Here is a 27,844-nt window from a genome sequence, read left to right as displayed (position 1 = left end):
TTGAGGAACCACCTCCATGAGAAAATGCTTCTCCTCAACTTGCTTTTTGGCCATAGTGTTTTGTCATAGCAATAAAAACCCTAACTAAGGCAGTATTTCATTAGAATGGGGCATAGAAAATAGAGATGTGTATTCTTATATAAGTCCATGATTTCTCCATGAGTTTTATCAGGGAGCAAAGGCCCTATGATATAAAATAAATTGCCAAAAATCACAGTTTTTAGCAAAATAGGATTCACTCTTGGTTCTTGTCACTTCGTTTCCCATTTGTTCTGCTTCATTACTTTGTTTACTGATTTATAAGGCAACATGAAGTCATTGATTTTAACAGCTGAGTAGTACTCCATGGTGTAGATGTACCACATTCTCTGTATCCATTCCTCTGTTAAAGGACATTTTGGTTATTTCTAGCTTCTGGCTATTATAAATAAGGCTGCTATGTACATAGTGGAGACAATGACTTCATGCAATTCTTAGGCAAATGTATGGAACTAGAAAATACCATCCTGAGTGAGATAACCCAGTCACAAAAGAACACACATGGTATGCACTGATAAGTAGATATTAACCCAAAATCTTGCCCCAAGGTGCAATTCACAAACCACATGAAGCTCTAGAAGAAGGAAGACTAAAATATGGATGCTTCAGACCTTCTTAGAAGGAAAACAAAAATACTCAGAGGAGGAAATAGGGAGAGAATGCATGGGGCAGAGACTGAAAGGCCATCCAGAGACTGCCTCACCTGGGGATCCATCCCATACACAGACACCAAACCCAGTCACTATTGCAGATGCCAAGAAGTACATGCTGACAGGAGCCTGATATAACTGTCTCTTGAAAGGCTCTGTCAGATCTTGACAAATACAGAGGTGGGTGCTCACAGGTTAGAGAAAGGACTGAAGGAGCTGAAGCGGTTTGCAACCCCATAGGAAGAATAACAATATCAGTGCACCAGGCCCCTAAGAGCTCCCAGTGGCTAAACCACCATCCCAAGAGAACACAGAGATGGACCTATGGCTCCATCTGCATATGTAGCAGAGGATGGACTTGTTGGGCATCAGTGGAAGAAAAGGCCCTTGGTCCTGTCAAGGCTGGATGCCCCAGGGTAGGAGAATGTCAGGGTGGGGAGGTGGAGTGATAGAAGCAGGGGGAAGGGGGTGGGAGGGAGTGGGTTGGTGCATGAGGGAGCACCCTCATAGAAGCAGGGGGGCGTGATAACTGGTTTCTGGAGGGGAAACCAGGAAAGGGGATACAATTTGAAATGTAAATAAAAAATCCAATAAAAGAAAAAAAAGAAAAAAAAGATAGACTTTATTGATGATTCTGATTTATGATTCTTTCATATTTAGCCTGCTCTGTCTTACATTTGAGTCTATCAATTCTGTGCAATTCATTTTCTCTCAGGTGCTTTAATTTTGCTTCAATATTAGTGCTATGCAGGTGCAGTGCAACTTCCTTAATATTTTTAACTGTTAAAAAGACATTACTTATTTAGAGAGAAGCAAACAGATTCACAGCAAATAATTCTGGCAAGGAAAATAAAGAAGGAAGGAAGAAAAGAAGATTCTTTCAGACAATGTGGGTTTGGGTTTATTATACTGAATGTTAAATTTGATCATGATATGAAATCTACCAGGTCAGATTAACTACTTTAATAAAGATTTGAAAGAAACCCTTTGTCTTGTCAGAATGAGTCTTTGGGAGAAGAGAGAAGAGTGGGCTTTGCATAATGGATCTTCATTGTCTCAGTTGCAGACTCTACTTAGATCTCTAGCTGTTTGTTTTTCCATCGAAAGGAGATGTGATTATGAGGATTATAACCATATTGTGTAATACCTTGGCTTTATTCATTTGGACTTATCCTAGACACATTATTAATGCCTTCTGAGTGGAGTCATAGGTAAGATCATTGATATTTAGATTTTGTGCTCTTCAGTTTTTCTCACATATCATTTTACCTTTTGAGCCAGAGTATATTTTTTTAGGGTTGGGTCACTGAAATAAAATGCTTCATTTCTTTACATATTTCATAGCTTTTAGAATGGCATCTTTCTACAAGCATGTGTAGTCATTTTAAGGGAGAGAGCCCTAACTTTCAGATCAGAGTGTGAACTGTATGTTCATGGCTGGTTTCACCAGTGCTAACCTAACCAGCCATGCCTTAGTTTCCTTGTCAAGTATTACTGACTCTTACTGCATATTTTTAGTGAAAGAACACTGTGCAGAAGGAATTCACGCAGTACCTGGTTCATAGCTGGTGTTTAGAAAGACATCTACTACTACTGTTATGACTCAATAAGAATTTGTTTTGTTAGTGCATTTACAGCTAGTGTCCAGGATGCTTTTCTTGTATTTTATTAGAAGAGTCTTAGGAAATTGGAGCTAAATAAGGCGAAAGCTTGTGAAGTAGAACGGCACTGAGCTCCTTCACACATTTTAGTGACTGTTTATTGTGGAGATGCCACAGCTATTTGTCTTCTTCCCTTTGCAAAGCATTGATCCCATCCAGTACAGACGGTTTTCACTTCAGTTTTTTTTTTACTAAGTCAGTGAAACTGTTTATATTGCTTTCAAAGGACTGAGAAGAGAAGCCATTTGAAAAGGTGGAAGAATTGTGCTAGGATTTTAGAAAACTAACACATACACTCATCCCTCCCCCAATACCTGGAGTTCAGAATGTATGGAGAGAGGACTCAGAGAACCTAGGTAAACAGAGACCACATTTTTAAAATGTTAAGTCATATACTTTAAAAGGTCTAATCAGGTGGGAGATGACTCTTGCTTTGTGATCCTACAAGGCTGCAAAATTATACAGTTGATTATCACCAAAACAAAACAAACTGGAACACTGGGGGTTAATTCCTTATACTTGTAGACTTGCCTGTTCAGAGAAGCCATTCTCTGAATGTATAAAAAGAGACATCCTTTCTCATGCTTACTGATTTAAAAAAGGAGCAGAAATCACTGTCCAGATTGTGCTATTTCTTCTCCCAAGTTCTACCTTGTCTTTTCAGAGTAAAGAGTATACAGAAGATGCAGGAAGGGGATGTTCTGTCCACTAGCTGAGTGACCTTCAAGTACGGCCTCTAGAAAAGTTGTTTTTATCTGCGATGTTGTCTAAAGCCTTGTTCAGACTTTCTGACTGCTCTGGTGGACCAGTAATCTAGCCTTAGAAGGCTTCTAGCCTATTTTGACACAAGTTTAATTTCTGATACTAATGTTCTGATTCTGTGCTCTTTTACCCTTGGCTGCACATTAGCATCTCTTAAGGAAGCTTTGAAAATGACTCATTTGATGGAATAGGCAGGGCAGCTTTGTGAGCTGGGATCCATCAGAGGACTGTAGGCATAATTTTTTGCAGCCTACTTTTAATAAGGGTTCAACCTTTTCTCTAGCCCACCACCCAGCAGAGATTATTAGAAAAGTTATTAGGATATGGGGAAAGTGGACCTGTTCAGTAATAGTTCTTTGGGGGCGAGCTTGATCTTCTTGGGCAGCAGTTCAGTCCTGTAGTAAACACCAGCTATGACTCAGCAGCTACACTTCAGTCCTTGCAGCAAACAGACACCAGGCGGCCGTAGGTCCATCCTGAAGAAACTGCCAGGCTCTCCAACTGGCCTAAGGAGAGTCTGCCAGTGTAGCGAGCTGCCACAGGAACCTCACTAGCAGTCCTTGGACAAGTTTTTCTCAATGGCAGCATTACCACAAGTTGAGCTCAACAATGCTATGTAAGGCAAACCAATACATACGTGTCATTAAAATAGGGAGTAAGACCAAACCAAACCAGGGCTCCGTGCTCATCTCCCACTGTCTGTGTGGTCATGTTTATACTCCTTCATCACAGGTCCTCACATGCGTTTGCTATATTAAAACATCCTTTCATCTGTGTCTGCTTCAGGGAAGCCGTCTTTCTCGTGTTTGCTTAAGCAAGACAGCCTTTCTCCTGTGTGCCACAGCAAAACATCATCTGACTTAACCAACTTTCCAAAGAACTAGAAGTTTCCACTTCAGAGGACTCATAAATCTTGATGTCTCTGCGTATGATGTGGATGTGCAGGCATAAGCCAGGTCTATTGTATATTCTTTCTCAGGCTATCTGCTAAGTTCCAAGCTTGTTCCTTTGAGCTTGATCCTGAAAAGTTCCTGTGTTAAAGACTTGGCCCATGGTATGGTTGCCAGGAGGTATTGGGACCTTTTATAAATGTGACACAAGGAAGGAATTTAAGCCATTGGGGTCTTACTCTTGAGTGGGGTATTGAGACTTTTATGCTTCTCTGTCTCTCTGTCTCTGTCTCTGTCTCTGTCTCTGTCTCTGTCTCTCTCTCTCTCTCTCTCTCTCTCTCTCTCTCTTTCTCTCACTCTCTCTCCCCCTCTCTTTCTGCTTCTTGGCCACAGTGAAGCGAGCAGGCTCTCCACTCTGCATTGTGCCATGATGTTCTTACCTTGCCACATGACCAAAAACAAAGAAGCCGATTTACCATGAAATGAAATTTTGTGGAAGTGAGACAAAATAATTTTTTCTCTTTTAAATTTATTTTCAGATATTTTTATCACAACAGTGAAAAAGTCACTGACACACTATGGGAGTATGAGTTTGCAAAATAGCATAGAGAAAAAGATGCTGGTTTTGAGTTAAAACTTTCATTCTGCCCCTTGTATTTTTTTCTTTTCTTTTATCTTCAGCAGCTGACATCATGACCATTGTGAAGTAGCCAGAGATGTCATCTTAACTCTCTGATAGGATGTGGCTACTAGGAGACTTATAGGATAGCAAGTTTCTCTGTCACAGGAAACTCAAATACTGTTTGTTGCTGGCATTTCTAAACCTGTCGTTTAAAATGTGACTTTAAGACTGAACATTCCAAGTAGGTAGAGATTACTAATATATTTTAGAGTGAATATTTCTCACATATTTGAAAATAACATAGATTTAGCCTCTGTTCCCACTTGAAGTTCTGCTTCAGTTGGCCAGTAACAAACACAGATGACAAACAGGCACTTCTGGGTTTGTAGGGTGCCTATGGATGAGAAAGAATGAAAGTTCTCATTGGAAATGGTTTCATTTGGAAGTACACCAAGAATTCTCTGGAGTAATAGTGAAAACTTTATTGTGGGATCTCTTACATGTTGTTATATGCATGCTAAATTCATGCGCACTCTCTGCCCCACAGAAACATGTGAGTCCGTTCAATACATTGCTTCATATTGAATGATTAGGAAGTGAAGTCATGTGAGCCTACACCTCCCAACATTCTTCTAGGGACTCATCAATAAATGTGCCTGTTTTGGTATGCATGGGTTACCACTGGAAAAGCATTGTCTAATAAAAACATGTAAGTTACAAATATGTAATTCAAAGTTTTCCATTCGACACATCAAAAAAGTAGGAAAGCACATGTGTAATTAATTTCAAAAATATATTTTACTTTACCAATGCATTGAAGACATTTTTGCTTCAGCGTGTAATCATTCTAGCATTTATGTTGAAATCAGAACAATTTTTAAAAATGTCTACCAAATTCTCAAAAGATGGTGCGTGTTTTATACTTTGCAGCACATCTCATTTCACATGTCAACCATTTGATGACTTTTGGAGCTTACTTCTTTCTCTTTTTGCAGCATTTGTTGACTCAATCATGTTTGTGCATGCTGGGAAAGCGCCGTGTTCCATGTTCCATATTGTGGGACCATGCTCCCAGTCTGATGGAGACTTCTAACACCTAGTTTTGTTTCCATGTTCACCTCTCATCTTTTTTTAAAAAATAATTTATTGCTCTAGACATTAGTAATATCTTCAACTTGATTTTTGCAAATATCTGAGTTTTTCCTCCTTGATATTCTTCTAGAATAAAAGAAGCCACCAATAATTGGTTTAATTAATATAAAAGGAGTTTTTCTAAAAATGTCATTTTTCTCATTTCAGTTTTTTGTTTTGAAGAAATAAAATTATCAACAACACATGGGCAGTACTTAGTATTAACAAAGAATATGCCCCCTCTGAAAATCCTTGTAGCCCTCAGATATACAAGATAGAGACTGGTTAGAAATGCAAACGTAAGAGACATTTGGGTTGATGCATGAATATAATTTGCTGACAGCAGCCCGAGAGTTCTAGAGAAAAAGTCTGGAACAGCAACCAATTGTACAAATATGACTTACCATAATAGATATGTTTTGACCTTAAGCTAACACTATTTCTCTTTTGTCCATGGGACTTAACATGCTAATCAGTTAACTGTATCCAGAAGCTCTGGAATCCAAATTACTAGTGGCATAATCCTTCTATTGAATGTATAGCCCTTTGTGCTTTCCTACACTTCCACATTTGAATTATATTCTCTGTGTATCAGACATCTTTTTACTCTCCCCAGTCTCTAACTTTACTATCTGAATGTTGGATAGATGCCAGTAAGAGCACACTGTAAATGTTTGCATGGTAACTTATTCCCATCTTTAAGTTGCATTCCATTTGGGAAGATAAACTGCCTCAGGAAGGAATGCAGATGTTAATATATCATTTGATGTATTATAGCAATAATCATTCAATAATTTCTTTTTTGATTGACTAATATAATATTTACCTTTGAGAAGAAATAAGCAAATATGCTTCATCATAAGGAATGAACTGCATAGCCAGGAACAAAGGGTTTGAATTCTTTGTATAAATCTTCACATACCTTTTGAGTGTTGATGTCAATTTTTAAAAAATAATTTATTAAAAGTTGACCATAAAGAATTTGAAAATAAAAGAAACCTGACACACTGTTATATTTTTCAATTTCTGACTTCTGGCCATTTTTTTTGTAAAGACTCTGACATTTCCATGCTTCCATTGTATGGCTGCATAATACACATTCCCATTTGTTCAAAGACCATATTAGATTTTTGATACAGTCAAAACCTTGTTTAACTACTTGACCTTATATTGGGTTTTCTTTCAGATTCATTATCAACATCTCAAAAGTAAAGAAAAGCATTCTTTGACACTATCAAAACATAGTTAATGCTAAAATAAGCTTACATTTTGGGAAGAAATGTTTTATAAAATAAGCTCTTAATGAAAAATATGAGTAGATGGGATTTGTAGCCAAAGATAACACTGAGGTTTTTAGAAATACTGGATTATAAAAGGGTATGAGAGAAGGTGAGGCTGGAGTGAGTGTTGAAAGGCATATTGATAGCAATTAAGACTAAGCCAAGACTCAATTTTCTGGATGACCTTGAAGAAAAAGTAGCTTCAGATTCGTGGTTCCTTCTACTCAAGGGAAATGCTATCAGAAGCCACATGGAAAATGGCTTAATTCTCGAGAAATGGAAAAAAATTTATTGTGTCTAGTATTTCTTTTAAATAGGCCACTAACCCAAAATTCAGCTGATACAACAACTACACAAGTTCTATAGTGCCACATGAGTGGGAAGAATAAAGAAAGGTGAGATGGATGGAAGGAAGGACAATACGAAAGAAGAAAAGGGAAGAAATGAGGACAGACGCATAAGGACAGACCCAAGTAGGAGGAAGAAGAGAGTTCATACATTAGTGGAGGGAAACAACTCGGCAATCAGAATAACATAATAGGAAATGTCCTCTTGTGGCCTTGACCCTGGCCCTTCAGTCAATCACATACTTCTCAATACACTTTGTAAGGATGAACTCTTTGGCTCGTGTTCAGAGCTCTTTCCTGGCTGATGATTCTTTAGCTCTTAGGGATGCTTCACTGAATGAGGTGTCTGGATGATCTTCCCAGCATGGATTACCTTATAACAGCTGTCTCTTTGATGAGCAGTATTAATTGGAGGTCTTAATCAAATGAAACAATAGTTATGTCTACCTATAGATTAATGACTTCTTATTGACACTGAATATTGATAGCTGTGGCATGCCTTTGGAGGTGAGTGGTCACCATTAACTATCTTGAGGATCAGACCCGAAGAGGGTTCTTTTCTCTGGGGTGAGTGCTGTGGTGACATTTGAGTTATGGTTCACTGCAAAGTCACTGTCCCTGCAGATTACTCTGGCATCAGGTTTTGGAGTGGCAGGCTGACTCTCACCCATTTATCATGCTGCTGGGTCCAATTTTCCTTTCTGATTTCCTTGGCAGACTTTGGCATCCCTTAAGGAAACTCTGACACTTGCTATCCTCAGGAGATTGTTGGAGGCTGATGTCCCCTGAGAGATCTGACTTCAATGTCTGAAAATTTTAATTTCCTGGCTCTGCTGCTTTGGTTGCATAAGATCAAGGTGATAAAATTTGGGGGATCTGCACAGTGATAATTTTTAGAGTTCATATGTTTATTGTATGGGCATCAGATGGATTCAAATCATATGTAGTTTCTGTCCTATTTGAATGTCTTTTAGTAAACTCTGTCCAAATTCATTGCAGAGTTAGACAAAGTGCTTTTGGGCTCGAGTCCATGAAGAATATGAGGCTAAGTGGGTTGTTCACCAGTAGACTATTGCAAAGAAATAGAGCCAGTGTGATTAAGTGTGGAATTTCTGACTCAGTTTTGGTTTTGTAAAGCCGGTTACCATCTGTCTCTAGTCATTAGGCTATGGAAAAGATTAGATAATTTTGAAATAATGACTGGTACACACAATGGGTATTCAACATTTTAACTCCATTTGGTCTCAAATCTAGATTTTCTTATCTAGTTTCGGAGCCCACTGATTATAAATGGGAAGTTAGGATGCAAAGGTCTATTATAGAAAGGGATAGGGATAACTATGAGACCTTACAGACAAAAGCCTTAAAAAAACCAATCTTATAAAATGGTGTCTGTGAGCTGAAGCAATAGCCAGAACAGCTTATAGGAGCCATCTATTTTAGGAGTGAAATAAGGCTACTAATTCAATAGGCCTCAAGGATGTATTGTTCTGATATCCATCGATCAGCGATCTGACATTTTTGTAGTGTGGTCTGCGGAATATTGAACTCTTCTTGAAATGCCTTTCACTTGCATTTTTAGGAAGATATTGTTACAAGACATGAATTGACATTGGTATTTGTCCTGTTTTGTTTGTTTATGAGATAAGATCCTATGTCAGCCTTAGATCACTGAGCTTATGAATGTGTGTCACCACACCTGGGGAAAAGTTCAACTTTAATTGTTTCTCCATATTTAAAGCATGTCTTTGGCTGAGTTCATTTCCAGTGGAAAAACAGTCTGTCTTCCTTATCTCTGTTCCTTTATGAATAATATTGTTTCCATGTTCACTCCCTCCTCTTTTGTTTTCTATGTTATTATTTGTTTTATACAATTTAGTTATGCAAGTTAGTTTCTTGGGATAGTTTTTCTGATGAGTTTGTTGAACTGTTGGGAACTGTCAGTGTGATAGTTTTTCTGTTCCAATCTCTATAGTTCCTGATTATGTGCATGTTAGATTATCAAAAGTTATCTTGTGTTAAATTGTGTATAGTTTCTATTGTCCTCATTAAAATTTAGGAAGATTTTCTTCTATAGTGTCTTAGCTGCTTTCATTTCCATCTTGTGTCTTTTTATGGTGATATATACTGAATCCAGAGCCTAATACATTCTCAGTCTGTGCTTTGCTACTAAGCTACAATTCAACCCATTATATATTTCATAACATCAAGCTGAAATCAACCAAGTAGAAACAAGAAGGACCATAGAAAGAATCAACAGAACCAAAAGTTGGTTCTTTGAGAAAACCAAAAAGATAGATAAACCCTTAGCCAGACTAACGAGAGGACACAGAGAGTGTGTCCAAATTAACAAAATCAGAAATGAAAAGGGAGACATAACTACAGATTCAGAGGAAATTCAAAAAATCATCAGATCTTACTATAAAAGCCTATATTCAACAAAACTTGAAAATCTACAGGAAATGGACAATTTCCTAGACAGATACCAGGTACCGAAGTTAAATCAGGAACAGATAAACCAGTTAAACAACCCCATAACTCCTAAGGAAATAGAAGCAGTCATTAAAGGTCTCCCAACCAAAAACAGCCCAGATTCAGATGGGTTTAGTGCAGAATTCTATCAGACCTTCATAGAAGACCTCATACCAATACTATCCAAACTATTCCACAACATTGAAACAGATGGAGCACTACCGAATTCCTTCTATGAAGCCGCAATTACTCTTATACCTAAACCACACAAAGACACAACAAAGAAAGAGAACTTCAGACCAATTTCCCTTATGAATATCGACGCAAAAATACTCAATAAAATTCTGGCAAACCGAATCCAAGAGCACATCAAAACAATCATCCACCATGATCAAGTAGGCTTCATCCCAGGCATGCAGGGATGGTTTAATATACGGAAAACCATCAACATGATCCATTATATAAACAAACTGAAAGAACAAAACCACATGATCATTTCATTAGATGCTGAGAAAGCATTTGACAAAATTCAACACCCCTTCATGATAAAAGTCCTGGAAAGAATAGGAATTCAAGGCCCATACCTACACATAGTAAAAGCCATATACAGCAAACCAGTTGCTAACATTAAAGTAAATGGAGAGAAACTTGAAGCAATCCCACTAAAATCAGGGACTAGACAAGGCTGCCCACTCTCTCCCTACTTATTCAATATAGTTCTTGAAGTTCTAGCCAGAGCAATCAGAGAACAAAAGGAAATCAAGGGGATACAGATTGGAAAAAAAAGAAGTCAAAATATCACTATTTGCAGATGATATGATAGTATATTCAAGTGATCCCAAAAGTTCCACCAGAGAACTACTAAAGCTGATAAACAACTTCAGCAAAGTGGCTGGGTATAAAATTAACTCAAATAAATCAGTAGCCTTCTTCTACACAAAAGAGAAACAAGCTGAGAAAGAAATTAGGGAAATGACACCCTTCATAATAGACCCAAATAATATAAAGTACCTCGATGTGACTCTAACCAAGCAAGAAAATTCAAATACTAACTTCAAATATCACTTTGAGCTGTTCTTTTTTCCTCCACTTTTTTTTGGTTCTTTTTTTTTTTTTTTTTTTTTTCGGAGCTGGGGACCGAACCCAGGGCCTTGTGCTTCCTAGGTAAGCGCTCTACCACTGAGCTAAATCCTCAGCCCCTTCCTCCACTTTTAAAGTACGTTTAGTCTTTTGACATTGTTAAATTTTATTTTGTAGGTCACTTACATTTTTATATTTATGTGTATTTGTATACAACACACACACACACACACACACACACACACACACTACTTTCTTTAAAGATGTGTTAAATGGGAACGGAGTTGGGCTAGCCTAGATTTAATTATCCACTAATGCAAAAACAAGATCCTTGTGAGATCTCAGTATAGTGTTCTGTGAATAATGTTTTGTATTGTTTTTTCCTTTCTTTTCGTAGAAGAAGAGATTAGTCTTGCTCCCATGTGAGTGCACGGTATTAGCTCTTCTAATTGTTTGGGTGATTACTTGCTCTTATCCCAGGTTATTTACTTACACAATTGCACAGATCAATATTTTGCTGGAAGCTAGGAAAATACAATGTTTACTGAGGCCACAGGATGCCCAAATATTTGACTAACCTCTACCTTGGGAATGCTTTCCAGAGTGTTTCTAGGTGAAATTGATTCTTGAGCTGGCCGATTGAGTAAAGAAGATTGTCCTTTCATGTGAATGGGTATCCTCTTTCTAACTGAAGGATCAAATGCAGTGCAGAGTCATACTGACAGGGAACACTGCCCACTTGACTGCGAGGGTCAGAGCTAGAAGTTCTGTGCCTTCAGACTTCAGAAACTCTTCCTGTATATTGAGTATTTCTACTTTCAGATGACTTATTAGGTTCTATATGACTCCAGGTTGCTGAATGAAGATCTTGAACATTCTCATACCTCATAGTTGCATGATCAATTCTGCATTAATCAATCTCTCTCTCTTTCTCTCTCTCTCTCTCTCTCTCTCTCTCTCTCTCTCTCTCTCTCTCTCCATGACACAGGCACAATACAGTTACTTTTGTATTGTTCCTCTTAGTTCTTTAGATACCTTTGTTTCCCCTCTCTTGATTCCATGTCTACAACTCCTGGAGTCTGTTAAAATCTACCCGAGTTCCACCTCAATTCATCACACTCAAAAGATTCTTTCATAGCTATGACGTGAGTAATTGTAAAGCTCACTTCATCTGTTGATTATCGCCAAGATATTATCATTTCTCAATTGGCTCCATGGTCTAAAATGTTTCATGTAGGCAGGTTTTTCCTAGGTTTTTGGTTGCTTTAGCTAGGAGAGCAGGATCTACTTTTTTGTGGCAAGAATTGCAAATTTTTTCATTCTTTTCCCGAACCATAATTAAGAGTTACTTACAACAAAGAGATTTCATTGAAACACAGAATTTAGAGAAATAAGCCATGAAATTTACTTCATAAAATATTTTCATCTTGTTTAAAAGGTAAAGAAATGTATACAGATTGATAACATCTCAACTATCTGGAAAGCTTTGGCCTATGCAGAAAAATATTCCAGACATGTGGGCGGACTTTGACACTTGCACCAACACAGCTGTAGTATTTAGAGAGTTAATATAGAATACCTTCTGATTAACAATCAGAACTTAGTGGGATGTCTATTGAGGGCAGGAAAACATGGCTAGAAAACATATCACTGTTCTTATTTGAAAGTTCCTAGGATCTGTTCTATGCAGTTTCACTTTGAAGTATCCACATGAACACTGTGAACTGAATGTTTTTTATTCTTTCTCCTAGGTGTGGAGCTAGAAGGTTGGTTTAGCAGTTAAGAGCATGTGTGGCTCTTACAAATGACCTGGGCTTGGTTACCAGCACCTGTATGGTGGCTTACAACTGGAACCCCAGTTCTGGAATGTCTTATACCCATTTCTGGTCACTGTATATGATGCCTAGATGTTTGCAAACCATGTAAGGAAACATACCTATGTATAAAATAAAATTAATTCACTAATACAAAACAAGGCTTCATTAGTCTCTACTTTTGTCTTGCACCTGGTGGCAGTTATATTTTTCATACTGGTTTCATCTGTGCCCTTTCAAAGCCATAGCCTAGATGAGTAGTGCATGGATATGTACAGTGAAAGCCAGACTCTGAGGTATGGTGATGTCTCATTCAGTGGAGACACCTAATATTTGTATTCAGACAGAAGAAGAGAAAACAATATATGTGTTATTAAGACATTTTCATAGATTTTTTCTACTATAAGCCATTATAGGTGGGTTTACTTGACTTTATCAAGTTCATTTAAATTATAATGAGTTTATTACTTTTCATGACACAAGATGCATGAAACTGCCTTGTATTTGGATATAGACCCAGTCTAATTGCAAGCAGACCAATAGGTGTGCTATGATTTCTAAGATATAAGCAAAGTCTTATAAAATTGTGATCTACTCATGGAGAATAGTCAATCATTGCTATCTGATGAAGAGATACTGAATTTGTAATTCTGTGAGTATAGGGCGTATGCATTCAGTTTTTGTTTTAGTCAAGAAGTTGTCAGTAAATGTACATGTACAATGAACAAACACATTTATGGTTTATGGACACACCAAAGCAGTGGGTTAATACTGGTAATTTTTGTGTGTGTGTGGAAAGAAACACTAAATAATATTTCTAAATACTACCAAGAAAAAAGACTGGCTACATAATTTTGAATGTCCAATGAGAAATAAAAACATGAGCTTCCTTGTTAAAAACTAGTATTGCATCAATTTAAGGTAATAATGACAGTGGGGCATTAGCCACATCTCTTGTTCTTCATCACAACAGAGATTTTTGACAGCTGTTAAGTCCCCCTGTTAAGAAGTAATGAACTATAAGAGGTAACATTCATTTTTAAATGCAAAGGACAAAGCAAACCCAAACTATATAAATCTACATAGATCTAAAACTGCACACAAGTGGATAATCTGATCTATCTTCTAAAGAGCAGTGTGATGATTCACATACAAACAATTGCTGTGTGCTATTCCATCAATCTAACTAGATGTGCTATACTTAATGCCATGATCACACAAAGAATGTTGAGGTCTTAGACTTTTGAGGGGAACAATAAACGTGGGAATTGAGATGGCAGACTTTGAGCATCACATGGAGAAGAACTAGAATTTTATTTCACTGCAGACAGAAATATTGCCATGGAGGGTTGAGTATCTTGAATCAGTCACATCCCTTTTATACTGGCATCTTTTGTACTCTCAAACGACACGCAAAAACTTAAAACTAAAGATACTTACTGTACCTGAGAGAATTAACTTGGACATAAGAACTAGGCTCCTTGAAATGTCCCACATGGAAAATCCTTGCTTTGGGGATCTGCATAATTTTCTCAGGATACATTATTTTTCTTTGTTTGGTTTGCTTATACAGAAAGTATTCATATTATGGATTAATATATCATAAAATTTCGATTTACAAATCTCTAGAAGCCAGAATCCGACAAAACTGTCAAGATGCTTTTTTAGGCTATTGCATTCCTTTTTTTTAAAAATTTCTTCTAGGGACTTAAACACAATCAGGATTATAAAAATCACATTAAGATCGAAAGACTGTAAGCTCAGTTTCACCTGGGGTGCTTGTTAAAAAAGTGCAATTTCTGGTGTTTCTTTCCAGACCCACTCAATGGGACTGCAGACAAGCACTTAGAATCTGCATTTTTTAATGCTTTCCAGATGTGTCTCACAAATACTGAGCTTAAAAAAGAAAAGAAAAGAAAAGAAAAACCACAATGCCCTCAAGTTTTAACTGCCATCAAGTGAAACTTTTAGTGGATGTAGCTATAATTTCTGAATTACTATCGATTAAGGGAATCTGCTTTTAATATACAATTTCTAAAATACATAGTTGTATAGGCTGAAATATACAGATGTCTTGCTTTGCAGAAAAGAGAAATTTGAACCTCTGACTGAGTCATGTTTGAAGTTCAGCTGTGAAATTTGATGGCTTTTAGCTGAATCTAAATGCCAGGGGAAAAAAATGGGTGTCTGGGTCTTCCACTTCTCTCTGACACCATTTCACTGTCTAGAAAGCTAATCTTTATGCAGGGATGGCTTATCGCTGCTCCCTGGATTGCTCCAAAAACCATAGGCTACAAAGTCAAGAGCTGCAGCCTTTCCCAGCTTTCTCATCCGAGCAGTCCATGACATAGAGCTGTGTCAGGCAGAGCTTACTGTTGATTTAATTTGATCTTTGCAAGGAGGATTAAAAATATTGTGCTCGCCCCAGTTAGAATGTTGCTGCTAAATTTTGATATGTCAAAGGCTTTTTCATTTTCTCAGCACTAGTGCTGGCTGGGATGGTAAGTGACAGCCTTGCAGGATTTGCATCATCTTCCCTAGTCTGCACATTTTTCGACCATGTCAAAGAAGAAGTGATTTGGAAAAAAAGAAAAAAAAGATACTCACAGAGAATATAAGAAAGGTTTCCGATCCAAACTCTAACAGATTGCAGATAGAGCTTTAAAATGTCAATGGTTATGCACAAAGCCTTCCACCTTCTGTAGCACCTTGCCCTAGGATGATTTCCTATGCTACATGGTGATACGACTGCTTTATTTCTCAAACAGAGGCTTTAGGAGTTTCACAACTGAGCAGTCAGAGAGGACGATATTCAGGAGGGGTTAGTAATGATTCTGTCCTGCTTGTAAAACGCACTTTGGATCAATCAAAATTCTTGAATTTATATCATTTGTTTGAATTCTTCCTCAAATTTCACCTACCTGGCAAGGCAGGTACAATTATTGTTAAATTGTGAATTAAAAAAATAAAAGGCTCAGAAGAAAATAACTGATGGAGCTATCACTGGGCCTCGAAGTTTTGAAGTACAAAATTAGAAGGAAACCACATCTTTGTAAAGAAAACTATAAACAGTACATTGGCCTGATTGAAAAAAAAATGTGACCATTTGGCATTTATTTTGTTGTCTTGTGTCAGTGTTGGGCGCTGACTATGGGGTAATACTGTTCATAAATTTGATATATGTCGGTGTATGGGAGATTCTGTACTCTAACACCCATGGTGCTATTTGTTGCAGAATGCATGATAAGCATTTTAATAGCCATCTCATTTCAAGATACATAATGGTGGGTTCTTAGAGTTTTTAAAATCCTGTCTGCTAATCTGATTGGTTGATCTTTCTCTGCTGCAACTCTCAGCAAATGAACTCTGCCGCTGTCCACACACATAAAGTGTCACCAGGGGAACATCCCTTGTTCAGGGCTTACTGTGCAGTAAAATTCTAATACTTCAGGCTTGTGACAAAAGACGATAATTAGAATTGATAAAGGCACAGCATGCATCGGTACTTATGGCTAAGAATATAATGAGAACAGGAAATGATGTGAGCTGAACCCATGTTCTACACTTGATCTTAGCCAAAAGGCCGAGAAGCGATTGAACCCATGTTCTGAAGCTAAATTTTCTGTCCTCAATATAAAATGCATTGTTTGAACTTTTTAAGCCAGAAAATTCCATTTGAAGGAATTTCTTACCTACAAGAAGATGTAATCCCACTTCTGAGCCCTTATTGTAAGAGGATCTCTTGCCTCTTAACTGAACTGAAATAATGCTGTTACAGAGATCTAAATATAGACAAGAAATGTATGTGATTGGACATTTGTTGAAAAGCAAAGGCAATATCTTCTGTTGGTTGTTGCAAAGAAACACTTCTATTACTTTCTGTTATCACATGATTCACGTGGATGGTGGCCGTATAATCTCTTCCTCATTTGCCTTGTTGCATTTGATGTAATGCTTGCAAGTTAATTATTGGAAAAGTTTAATAAATATTGAGTCAAAATACTTGGTTAATTTTGTGGGTGGCATTGCTGATTGCTTTAGGTATTTTATATTTTTATTTCTTGGAAATTAGTTATTGCATCTTGTTAGTTACTACACAATCGTTATTCTATTTGTTTTATTCTTGCCATCATTTGAAAAAGTGGACTGGCTTCATGTCCCTGTACATAGTTGGCACTTCATTGAAGTTCCCAGTATTTGGCTGTGCTTTGCAATTTCAAGTGTGGTGAAACAACAAATGGAACACAACAGGAAATATCAGGTTAAAGGTAATTTTTGATTGTCCTACACCTTGAGGCTCTGTGGCATACTCTTGTCAGCATTAATTCATTTCAGAGCAGAGTATTATTTGAGTTTCTCTGGTTATAATGATCCTGAAGAATTACAACTTGAGATCATTAACATCTTCAGTCTAGTAGATGCTGGTAGTGAATCTCAGCATTGATAAGAACATTGAGTCTTAATCACAGTTTTGCAAAATCCCATCTTGTAGAGAGCTGCTATGTGCCGCACCTCAAAGATGGCGCTGGTTTCTGCCTTCCACCCTCCCTTTGGTGAGCGCTCCATGCAGTAAACAAGTCCTTATTTGGCTATGTCTGCCTGGCCTGCTAGCTTCAGCATAGTGACAGCCTATCTACATGACCCACGTGGCTTGCTAGGACTGGCCAGTGCTAGCTATTTAAGTGTGGTGCAGGGCGTTCCCCGGGAGAGAAAGTCAGAAAAGATAGAGGTCAGCAGATTGTATCAAGGTTCCTGAGTAAAACTGGTTGAAGAAGATCTCCTGTGGTCTTCCTTGCTGGTCGAGGTTGGGCACAGCACCATCTCAGGTATGGTAGCATTTCTGCTGTCATTAAAAATAGGACCTCTTACTGGTCAAGTTGCATGGCTGCTGCTGCCTTATTGCCAATGAATGGTATGGGTGTATACCTACTAAAATTTTAGCTAATGTGTTTTCACGTGGACTTCTCATTGTCGTATAGCTTCTGTGTAAATATTTATTGATGGTGATACATCTTTGTATAAGATAGGAGATTAGATCATGAAAGATGATGGATATGGCTTGTAATAGATTGCAAGGGGAGAGGGTTAGAACATTGGTCCATGGTGACTAAGGGTAACACAGGAATGCTTAAGGCAAGTGATAGCGGGGTGGGAAGAGAAGGGTAGTTTATTGTACAATTTGCATAAATTGCACAGAAGTGGGAGTGGGTAGGGATGACAGGTGGAAGGAATGTGCTGTTGGGTGGAAATTAACCAACTTAGAAACTGAATCATCTCAGCTACTGAGGCAAGTAAGTGCTCTGCCGTTGCTATGAAAAATTGCTATGTTTTAGCTTTTAAGTAAGGGAGCTCACATGATGGGATTTTTGTGCCTTTTCCTGCATGGCTAACATCTTGACCTCCAAAAGCAAGAATAAAGGTCACAGTGGAATTTGTATTTCAATTATAGATATGAAAATTCAAGGTGACCTACATGGATTAATTCAGAGACAACCAAAGGTAGGACAGCCCTGACCTATGTTTTCAATCATAATACTGGTGTCATGTCTAAATTTGACATTATACTCCTTTATGTATTTTCCTTTATTATACGCATGCTTTAAATTAAATTGGACAATAGTATATTTAGAAGCAATGACTATAATATTATCATAACAGCTGCTATCAGTCCATACTCTGGGAATTCAATTGTATACATAGCTTATTTTTATTCAAAGAGGGTGGAGGAGTTTCAGGCAAAGAAAGAAGAAACAAAGGAAATCGTAAGTATGGTCAGCCCAGTTTGTGTCTCTTCAAACTTCCTCTGAATTTGCAGCTTCAGTTTGAATGTAATCACGTGATACCCTGCATTTTAATCCAGCTCTGAGTTAGACATACTACCATTGCCCATCTTAACTGAGATAAGTATGCTAGAGTTCAGCTATGTTCCTTGGCTTCTACTTTTAGGAGAGGAAGAAATCCAGGTGTCAAACTCTGACATCTACACAGAAGCATAAGTGAATACTCACACAGGAACGCTCACGCACACACACACACACACACACACACACACACACACATGAGTATGCCTGCACACATGTACATGGCATGCACACATTGGAAAATTTTGGTCTTATTTAACATAGCCACTTTCAATTTATCTTTGGTGTTATCACTCAGTGTTTGTCTGTCTTGCTTAAGAAAAATACAATTAGAATTATAACTTAGGTTTGATTTTAAAAAAAATGGAAAAGTGGTATCCTATATTAACAAATTTATATTCAACTCAACCTAATTGTTTTTCAGTTGGTATGAAAATGATTAATTGATCTATTTATCCTTGTAGAAATTAAGCAGATTGCTACTCCAATCATTTGATTCCTAGTCCCACTTGAAGGGCAGCAAAGAACATTTCCTTCCTTTACCAAAGTATCTGTGTATAGTAACTCTCAAGGCTCCAAGTTTATTGGCATAATTTAATGGAAAAATTTATGCTCCAATGGATTCATTTTTCTTCCCAAGCTTCGTGGTTTCCAATTTCTCAACTACTGGATGGTGTTTAGTTTACATGGGAAAAAAGAACCTCCGCAAAGTTTTGATTCCCTTCCTAAAATAGTGGGTAGAGAAGAGTGCCAGAGTTAGCGTAAACCCAGGATATGATCTCATTCGTATTTGTGTTCTTGGGGGTGTTGAAATGCGGTTACTGGTATATAGATTTTCAAGCAATAAACTTGAGTTCCAGTCGTCTCTTTTTGAGTAATTGGTTTAAAAGGCGATCAAGTCCACTTTGCAATCAGAGACTCTTCCTCATCTTCCCCATCGTTCCTCTTCCTCCTTCAATTTCCTTCCCAGCTGTCAGGCTTGAATTTCAGTTTGAGACACTTCCACTCTCCTTAGTAAGTTTCCCCTATTCCATTTTATTTTTCTGTGCAGGCTATCACTGAACCAGAGTCTCAGGCTTTGGTTTTACATTTTATTTTGAGTCAGGATCTCCATAAACTCTCTAAGCTTGCCAGAACCTCATTTTGGAGCCCAGGTAGGCCCTTAACTCCTACCTCCTGCCTCACCCTCTGCAGTAGTTAAAGGCCAGTGACTCTGTATGTATGGCTTCTACAGTTTTCCATGTGTCTGATTCCTTTTAGCATTTACTTCTGGTTGACCCAAACTTAAGGAGGCAGAATTTGAAATAAACATAAGGTTAAAAACCAGGGAGAGCCAAAAACCATTTTAATACTCTGACCCAAGTTATCTTGCTACTCAAAGGAGTGAAGACTGAAGTCAGTCTGACAAACAGCCAGGCCCCTCCCTGCACAGACACTTCTGTGAAGCACTCGTGTTCATGCTCAAGCTTGAAAATTTGCATCATGCACTTAAGGGTCACTTCTGTCATTCTGTTGACATATACAGTGTTACAGAACCTTTATTGAAAAGAGTGAAAACAAAATACCAAACCTTAAAAATGTGTCTTTATATGTCATTATTAAAAATGAATGTCATACGTTCAAGAATTTTCTTCCATAGCAATTGTAGGCAGGCAGAATACACTTTGAAGCTTTCTAGCTATGACTTTTAGCAACCCCAAGGTACTTTCTCTTTGTTACTTAGTCCCTCGAGTCAACTGTGCTAAAACATTATCTTATACAAGATGCACTCGAGCAGTGGTGGCTCAGAGCTTCTGGGAGTGACCAATCAATGACTGGTCTAACTTGAGACCTAAACCATGAGAGAGCAAGAGAAAGACAGAGCTGATGTCTCACACCCTCTAGGTGGCCAGCAACTGGAAGCTGGTTGGCTCAGAGACCTAGGGTACCAAATATAAACAACAACAACAAAATGTTAGTGACATGATTCCTAATGCCATTCTGCTACATTCACAGATCAGAGCTTAGCCCAGTAGTCACCAGAGAGGCTTCCAGGAGCAGACGCAGAGACCCATAGCCAAATATTAGGAGAAGCTCCCTGGAGAGGGAAAGGAGGACTGTAGGAGCCAGAGAGTTCGAGGATACCAGGAGGACAAAGCCCACAGAATCAGCTAAACAGGGCTTATAAGGCTCACCGAGAGTGGCATGGTGGCCATGGAGCCTGCCTGTTTGTGCTAGGCCCTCTTCACATATGCTGTGCTTGTTTAGCTCGAGTTTTTGGGGATTCCTAAAGATAGGAGGGAGTAGGGGAAGTGTGTCTCTGACTCTTTTTTCTGCTCTTGGGACTCTTTTCCTCCTACTCGGCTGCCTCATCCATTATTGACATGAGGGTTTGTGCCTAGTCTTACTGCATACTGTGATGCCGAGTTTAGTTCGTATCCCTGAAAGGCTTGCTCTTTTCTGAAGGGAAACAGAGGGACAGTGGATCTGTAGAAATGAGGAGATTCAGGAACTGGGAGGAGTGAAGGAAGGGAGACGGGGCTGTGGTCCAGATGTCTTATAGGAGAGACCAAATAAAAAGAAAAAGGAAAAGAAATAGCTTGCACCTAGAGTTTTTATTGGTTCCTATGATATTATAACTTGTGCAATATCTTTAAATAACACTTTCACAGATGAAAGTGGTGGTTTAGATAAGAGTTTCTGACAGTAGAACATAAATGACATTTAACATCCCAACATATAATATCTTCCCCCATCTTTCTTCTTTCTGTTCCATTCACTGAACACAGCCCTGGAAATGAAGCCCCAAAGAAGCACACAGTTTCAATACTATTAATTATGTTAATCATGTATTGTCAAGTCAGTACTTAAAACGTTCATGAAGTGATGCTAATAAATTTCAACGACAATCTTGATTTTTCACTGTTGTTAAAATTAGGGTGCAGCTTGGTAATGTGATTATGAATTTTACCTCTAGGGGCCGCTCTAGGCTACAGTTTGGTTTTTGAAGCTGGTCTCAGTTTATTAGCTGTCAGTAAAGGCCTGATTTCCTCAAAGCATTCCTAGAGAAGCTGGGAAGATCTGTTCCCTAAATTTAATTTAAAGATCTGTATTTGTAGTCATTCTAGTTGAAGTGTTTGGATGTAGGTGTATTAGACCTATCCTTTAAGTGGGAGATAATTCCTAAGATCTTGAAGCTTCCCTGTCCTTCAGGCTCCCTAGGGCCCAGACAGTAGCATTCAGATCCAAGCTTATCTAGTTCAGGGCAGCAGCTCCCTAATGTTAATACCATCGCTGTCTTTCCTCTAACACCAATAAGGCCTCGTGGTACTGGGCCAGGTAGTCTCTGGCTTGCCATTTACTATGAGAAGTGGCCTGGTGTTGTCTTAAAATGGGTAATATAGGCTACTGTATGTACAAATTTATAGGCTGATAAGAAAGCCTAAGAAGGCATCTGATTTGGTGTAGGAGTCTTCTCAGCGTGGAGCCTTCCTGCTGCAATGGCCTGATATATAGTCCAAAGTTGGAAATGTCCTTTGTATTTCAAGATTTCATCTTTAAAAAAAGAAGAAATTAAGGCTAAGATACATAGGGATTAACACAGACATTTTGTGGTAGAATTAGTAGTCAATGTGAGAAATGGTATCATTCTAGCTGCAATGAAGAATGGGGTTCTTTTCTGAAAGGCCGGCCATTTTAAAAGCAGTAAACACTTCAGGGCTTCCATGAAGCCCTTTGTCAAGTCACCTTTGCCTCAAGTGGACAGTGCTCAGAACTGTCGGGTCTCCTCCAGGAGCCAATTTTGACCATAATATAGGGCACAGTTACATCCAGTTTCCAAACACGTTGCTTGTAGACTGCTCCATTTATTATAACAGTCGAAAGGACAGAATCCTAAAAATACGGGCCTTTTTCCAGGAAGACACTATTTCATCTGACTTAGAACTGTGAACAATGAAGTAGAAAAGTGCTGGCCACTTCCTCTAGCCTTCTATAAAAGAAGGTTTTTAGAGAAGCGTTATTTTAAAAATGTCAATGATTTCTAAGGACTCACTAGAAATAGACACAATCTGGGGCCATTATGAATATTGCACCCACGTAGTCTCCTCTCCCTGTAAGAGGGAGGGACAGTGCATCTTTTTTTCCTTTTTCTTTATCCTTTTCTCTTTGAATTCAAAGAGGACCTGGAAGAAGTTCACGTTTCTAAGATCCACGCACCTCCCTGTTTCCCGTTCCTGAGACAGCGTGTTGTTATGGGGGCAGCAAGTAAGGAACGTGGGAAGAACATTTTAATTTATTTTGTCTATTGATTTTGGCTTCAGAGAGATGTGAAGTCTTTCTCAGATTTTTGTGTGCAGAAGAACCATCTGGGATATATTAACAAGCGTATCCCTAGACCTGGCTCACAGAGATGGGTCCATTTTGGAAATGCCCAGGATGAAATGCTATAGCTCCCGGAAACTTGAAGAGCACAGTCTGTTAGCCTGGGTGTATTCATAAAGGTGTGCTGCGCTTAAAATGACTTTCATTTTCCTAATTGCAGCCCTCTCCGTGCCTTGGAATTTCTTATTTCAAGGCTTATTTCTCCCGATGTTAAATCCCTGTGCTGTTGAATCTTTAAAGGCAGACTGGAGAGAAGAAAAGCAGATTCGTTGAATACTTACGTGTCAGAGAATAAGATTTCTTGACAACCCTGGAAGGGGTCCAGATATCAAGTCTTCCCCTCCCGTTTCACTGGAGGGTACAGAGTTGTTGCTGGCAGTGCTGCATGAGGACCTCTTCTCATCGTTCTGCTCACCAATGTCCTTCCTGGGCTTCCTGTGGGCTGGACACAGCTCAAGGCCACCTAAGCCTGGTACATACACCTGGCAGGGGTCACTGTCAGAGATAAGCAATAGAACAGGGGGTGGGGGAGGAAATGATTCTGAGGACAATAAATGCAAGAATAAAATTATTTTGGCCTAGTGACGAGCTAGTAGTACACAGTCCAAGATGGCTGCACAGGCAGGACAAACAAGTTCTGAGAAATGAGAAGGATAGTTCCACCAAAGCAGAGGGCTTCCACACTGTCCTAAGGGTAAGGGAAATGGCCCCCAAGGATGTTTTCTACAGGGGGCGCTTCATCCATACACATATATGTTTTCATTGGCTGCCTGTCATCTTGGGTTAGTCATAAGATATACATGAAAGGAGATATCTCAAGTCACACATCAGACCCACACCGATACCTCTGCCGATCTGAGCCTGGTGTATGCTGCTCTCTCCTGCCCTTGGTTTCTGTCTAATGTCTCTTTGGAAAGTCTCATCTCTCTGTGTGTCAGTGTGATTAGAACGCCGAAGAAAGCTGTGATTGGATCCTGTGGGGAAGTTAAAAAAACAAAGCATTATATCAGCTGTCTAGTTAGGAATGAAAAACCCGGGCAGATGTGCCTGGGTGAATGTTTATTTTCTATGGAAAAATAAATTCAGTTCATGCTTTCAGACTCCCTTCTGGACTATAAGGTAGTGGATTTGGAGTCAGGTGCTGACTAAAGATTTTGAATTCTTTCTTTCAATTTATGAAACTCTTTTAGGGCCAGTGTGTAACAAAATCTGTGATGTTTGCCTAAAATCAACTAAGTGAGGATTATGAGAGTCACCGTCTGGATGAGGCGCCATAAATTCCTATGATGGCCAGTCCTCTAAAGAGATCAGGCCACCCCTGCAGAGCAGACTTCAAAGGCTCCACTCAGCAGGTCATCCAGATGCCCTTCTAGAGGAGACAGACTGTATACTGCAGACGCTTGGCCACCCACCTTCCCAGAAACACAAACACCCAGAACTTTCCTTGCAGCAATTAGCACAGGTCCACATCACATCACACAGTGAGCTAGTGGTCATTTACTTGTTTTTCTTAACAAGGTCTTGTGTTTCAGACACTTTCTTCTGATTTTGTTTCCTGACCTGAGGACATCTGCAAGATATTTGAGCTAAGCTGACTTTAGTGGATCCGTCCTGTGTGTGTGTGTGTGTGTGTGTGTGTGTGTGTGTGTGTGATTTTTTGTTTTGTTTTGCTTTTTTGTTGTCATTGTTTACCAGCTTTTTATTTATTTTTTTAAGAAGTCTCCATGTCGCTTGCAACATTCAATTCATCATTTTGTACTTGAAAGGGTCACGGCTCTCTCATCAAGACATTTTTGAGAAGCCCTTGGCTGTGATTTATCATATGTTGCATGCCCGGATAGAGATTCTCAGGAAGCAAGGCCCATTAGTTCTTGTAAGGTCATTCCTCTGCTGTCCTTTACAAAATGAGTGCCAATTGTGCATGCACCAGGTTGAAACTTTCTTTTGAATGATTTAGAGGAGACAGAAGGCATGATTGGCATGTGTGGACTGGGGGGGCGGTGGAGAAAGGGGGGGTTGGTAGTGGACCAGAGGCCCTGGACAGGTAATCTACAGGGTGTTAGAAAGTCTACAGCAGCCTTTAAACTCTAGGCTCTTCTTTTAATATTAGGTTCATAAAGGTATACATGCCCTCAAATAGTTAGCATTTTAGGGTCTTATATTCATGTTTTGTGATGGTTTAAAAATGCTTGAGTATGTTATATATACGTGATTTTATTTCTTCCTTCAGGTTCTTAGAGATATTAATCAATTCTGATAAAAGGAATTGAACAAGCATTCTCTCTCTCTCTCTCTGTCTCTCTCTGTCACACACACACACACACACACACACACACACACACACTCACAATTTTAGATTCCAAATAATCATTACATTTCAGAGCAATCATATCTACATAACTTGTTAACACTAGACAAAACAAAAGAATAGACACTTTGGGAGGAAAAACAGTTATGAAGTGAAAACATTTGTTTTTGTATTTCAAAAGACATTTTGAGGATGATGACTTTTGATTATGTTGTATGTGTTTAATGAAGGTAAAGTCCGATATTAGTTCAGAAACATTCACTATGGCCATTTGTAAAATGTTTCTTAGTACTTACTATTAATCATGTAAAACATATCAGATGTATATTTTCTGAGCTCTCTGGATATCTTCTTACCTAAAACATTAATTAGAACCACTTGCTCTACTCCCATATGTATGTGCTCTAATCATATGTGTGTGCTCTTATGTTGAGTGTTGAGAATGAGACATTGAACAAGACAATGGGTTTCACCTCACATTGCTTTCAGATGTGGTGAGTTTCCTGGCATTAGGCAACATTAGTTGGATAGAAACATTTAGCTAAATGAGAGGAGATGTATGTGAACAAAAACTATACCTTACATTAAACCCTGGAAAATTCCATGGGAGAACCTGCATGTACTTTGCATAACCTTCTTTAAGGCTGATGAACTGATGGGAGGTTAGTTCATGGCGTCTAGAGCCTAACTACAGTTTATCTTGGGCTAGCTTTAGTCCCCTCAGTAGCCATACTTTGCCTACCTCTGTGTCTGTGTCTTTGTGATTACTAAGTGAAATCTTTGGGAATGTATTAACTTATCAGGTCACTAATCTCTATTAATCAAAAGGCTAAGAATGTTGTCAGCATTTGAAGCATAAAGCAGAGATTCCCGACCATTAATGTAATCACCAATGTATTTGAAAACTGTCTTCTTGACTCCATGGAGTTGTGACCTCCACATGTAGGATATGGTGTGCATGTTTCTGCTTCCTCACAATGCACACACACACACACACACACACACACACACACACACACACACACACACAGAGAGAGAGAGAGAGAGAGACAGAGACAGAGACAGAGACAGAGACAGAGAGAGAGACACAGCTTTAAGAGGACATTATATAAATGGGTTGTTATAATTACCATCTTACAAGATCTGCTGATCTTACAGGAGCTACTGCTTAGCACACGAAACAATAACTTTTTATTTTCAGTTTTCAGTATGGGATGCTATTCCGGATTTAAGAAACTAGGGAAGAAATTCCCTTCACTGTTTGATGTAGAAACGTGCGTGCTGTCAGCCTGACAAACCTACGAGTTTCCTGGTCGTGTGGTGTTCACGGAGCACTTGGGTAAAAGGATGGAAATAGCTCGACACAGAGCATGGCCTTTCAGCAGCAGACACAGCTTTACACCACACGTTATTACTTCTTGTAAAAGCCGCCATTCCCCTTTCTCATCTCTAGATCATCGGATGACAGCTCTGGCAGAAACAAATAGCAGGTGGGATGACATGTATTTGTGGACGGGAGGTGATAGGTTGCCTTTAACATATTGCCGTGTCTCCTTTTCCAGACTTGCCTTCCTTTTTTTAGGCTCAACGCCTCTTTTTAACATAATGATTAGATTCAAGACCTGCAATTCAGTCAAAATGCAGTCATGGGTCAATGTGCTCCTATTATCACAGCTGGGGCTGCAATCCTGGTTGGCCTCTTCAAGAACAGCGAGTGTATTCATCCTGACCGTGCCATCCTGGGCAATGTCAAACACTCCTCACATTCTTTCTCAAGAAGCTGCTCTGTTAGGCTTCTTTGTTTCTTATTATTTCAGGGTCCATGAGGCATGTGTCAAACGTCTACTTTTCAATTTTCCATGCTTGCCTTAGAGGTCAGTTCCAACTGGATGCGATCCCAACAGCTGAAAATGGAATCTGGAGATGGCAGAACCAGGGGCACGGAGAATGGGAGTTTGAAGGGCAACACAGTTGTCCAGTTTTCACCTCTCCGTAGGCAAAAGTAGATCATATTTCTCATGCAGTTCTGCCTTAAACAACAAAGAAGTCATTTCTTTATCATGTTTGTGTCTCTTAAGAGTGATTTGTTGGAGATTTGGGCCATGATAAACTTGGTCAGCTTTTGGAAAAATATGCTTTACTGATTAATAGGCAAGGAGAAAGAGAAGTAGGTTCATTGTTTCAACATGAATAACAAGGAATTGCTAGTGAATAAGATGATGGTACATCCGTGTAATCCTCTGAACTTGGGACGTGAAGACAGATGTAACAGGAGCTCAGGGCTGTTTTTAGATACATAGACATTTCAAGGCCAGATTGGGTTATGTGAAAGCCTGTCTTAGATAAACACACAAACTAAAAACAAAGATAAAATTAAGAAGGAATTTAAAATACTCTGGAAAAACATTCTGTGGCCTCTAAATGGGCTTGGAAGCCTTAGGGTTGTAGCTGTCTTTAGCTCAAGATGATGCTTTATTAGCACTAAGTCCTCTATTGACAATAATCATCCTGAAATAATAATAATGATAATGAAACTAATAGTAGAGAAATTTGAGACTATGATCA

General features: G+C 38.8%; 1 protein-coding gene, 1 long non-coding RNA gene and 1 pseudogene across 4 annotated transcripts in view; 1 reads left to right on the top strand and 2 right to left on the bottom strand.

Moving 5' to 3' along the window:
- The window catches only part of Erich1 (glutamate-rich 1), a gene marked incomplete at its 5' end in the record, with an annotated part of 52,793,804 nt that overhangs the window by 25,149,037 nt on the left and 27,616,923 nt on the right, over positions 1–27,844 (bottom strand).
- Positions 16,179–16,343, bottom strand: LOC148000574 (U2 spliceosomal RNA; annotated as a pseudogene).
- Positions 17,453–27,844, top strand: part of LOC148000573 (LINE-1 retrotransposable element ORF1 protein-like) — a 28,160-nt gene continuing 17,768 nt past the window's right edge. For all 4 annotated transcript variants that reach the window (XR_015639929.1, XR_015639930.1, XR_015639928.1 and 1 more), the window contains exons 1-3: positions 17,453–17,574; positions 18,198–18,247; positions 26,481–26,769. This is a non-coding gene — a long non-coding RNA (LINE-1 retrotransposable element ORF1 protein-like). The remainder of the gene's footprint in view (positions 17,575–18,197; positions 18,248–26,480; positions 26,770–27,844) is intronic.

This window comes from Rattus norvegicus, chromosome 16 (assembly GCF_021556685.1).
Source record: "Rattus norvegicus strain SHRSP/BbbUtx chromosome 16, alternate assembly SHRSP_T2T, whole genome shotgun sequence".
In the NCBI taxonomy this organism is placed as follows: domain Eukaryota; kingdom Metazoa; phylum Chordata; class Mammalia; order Rodentia; family Muridae; genus Rattus; species Rattus norvegicus.
Note: the sequence above shows the minus strand (reverse complement) of the source record. Positions and strands in the feature narration are given on the sequence as shown.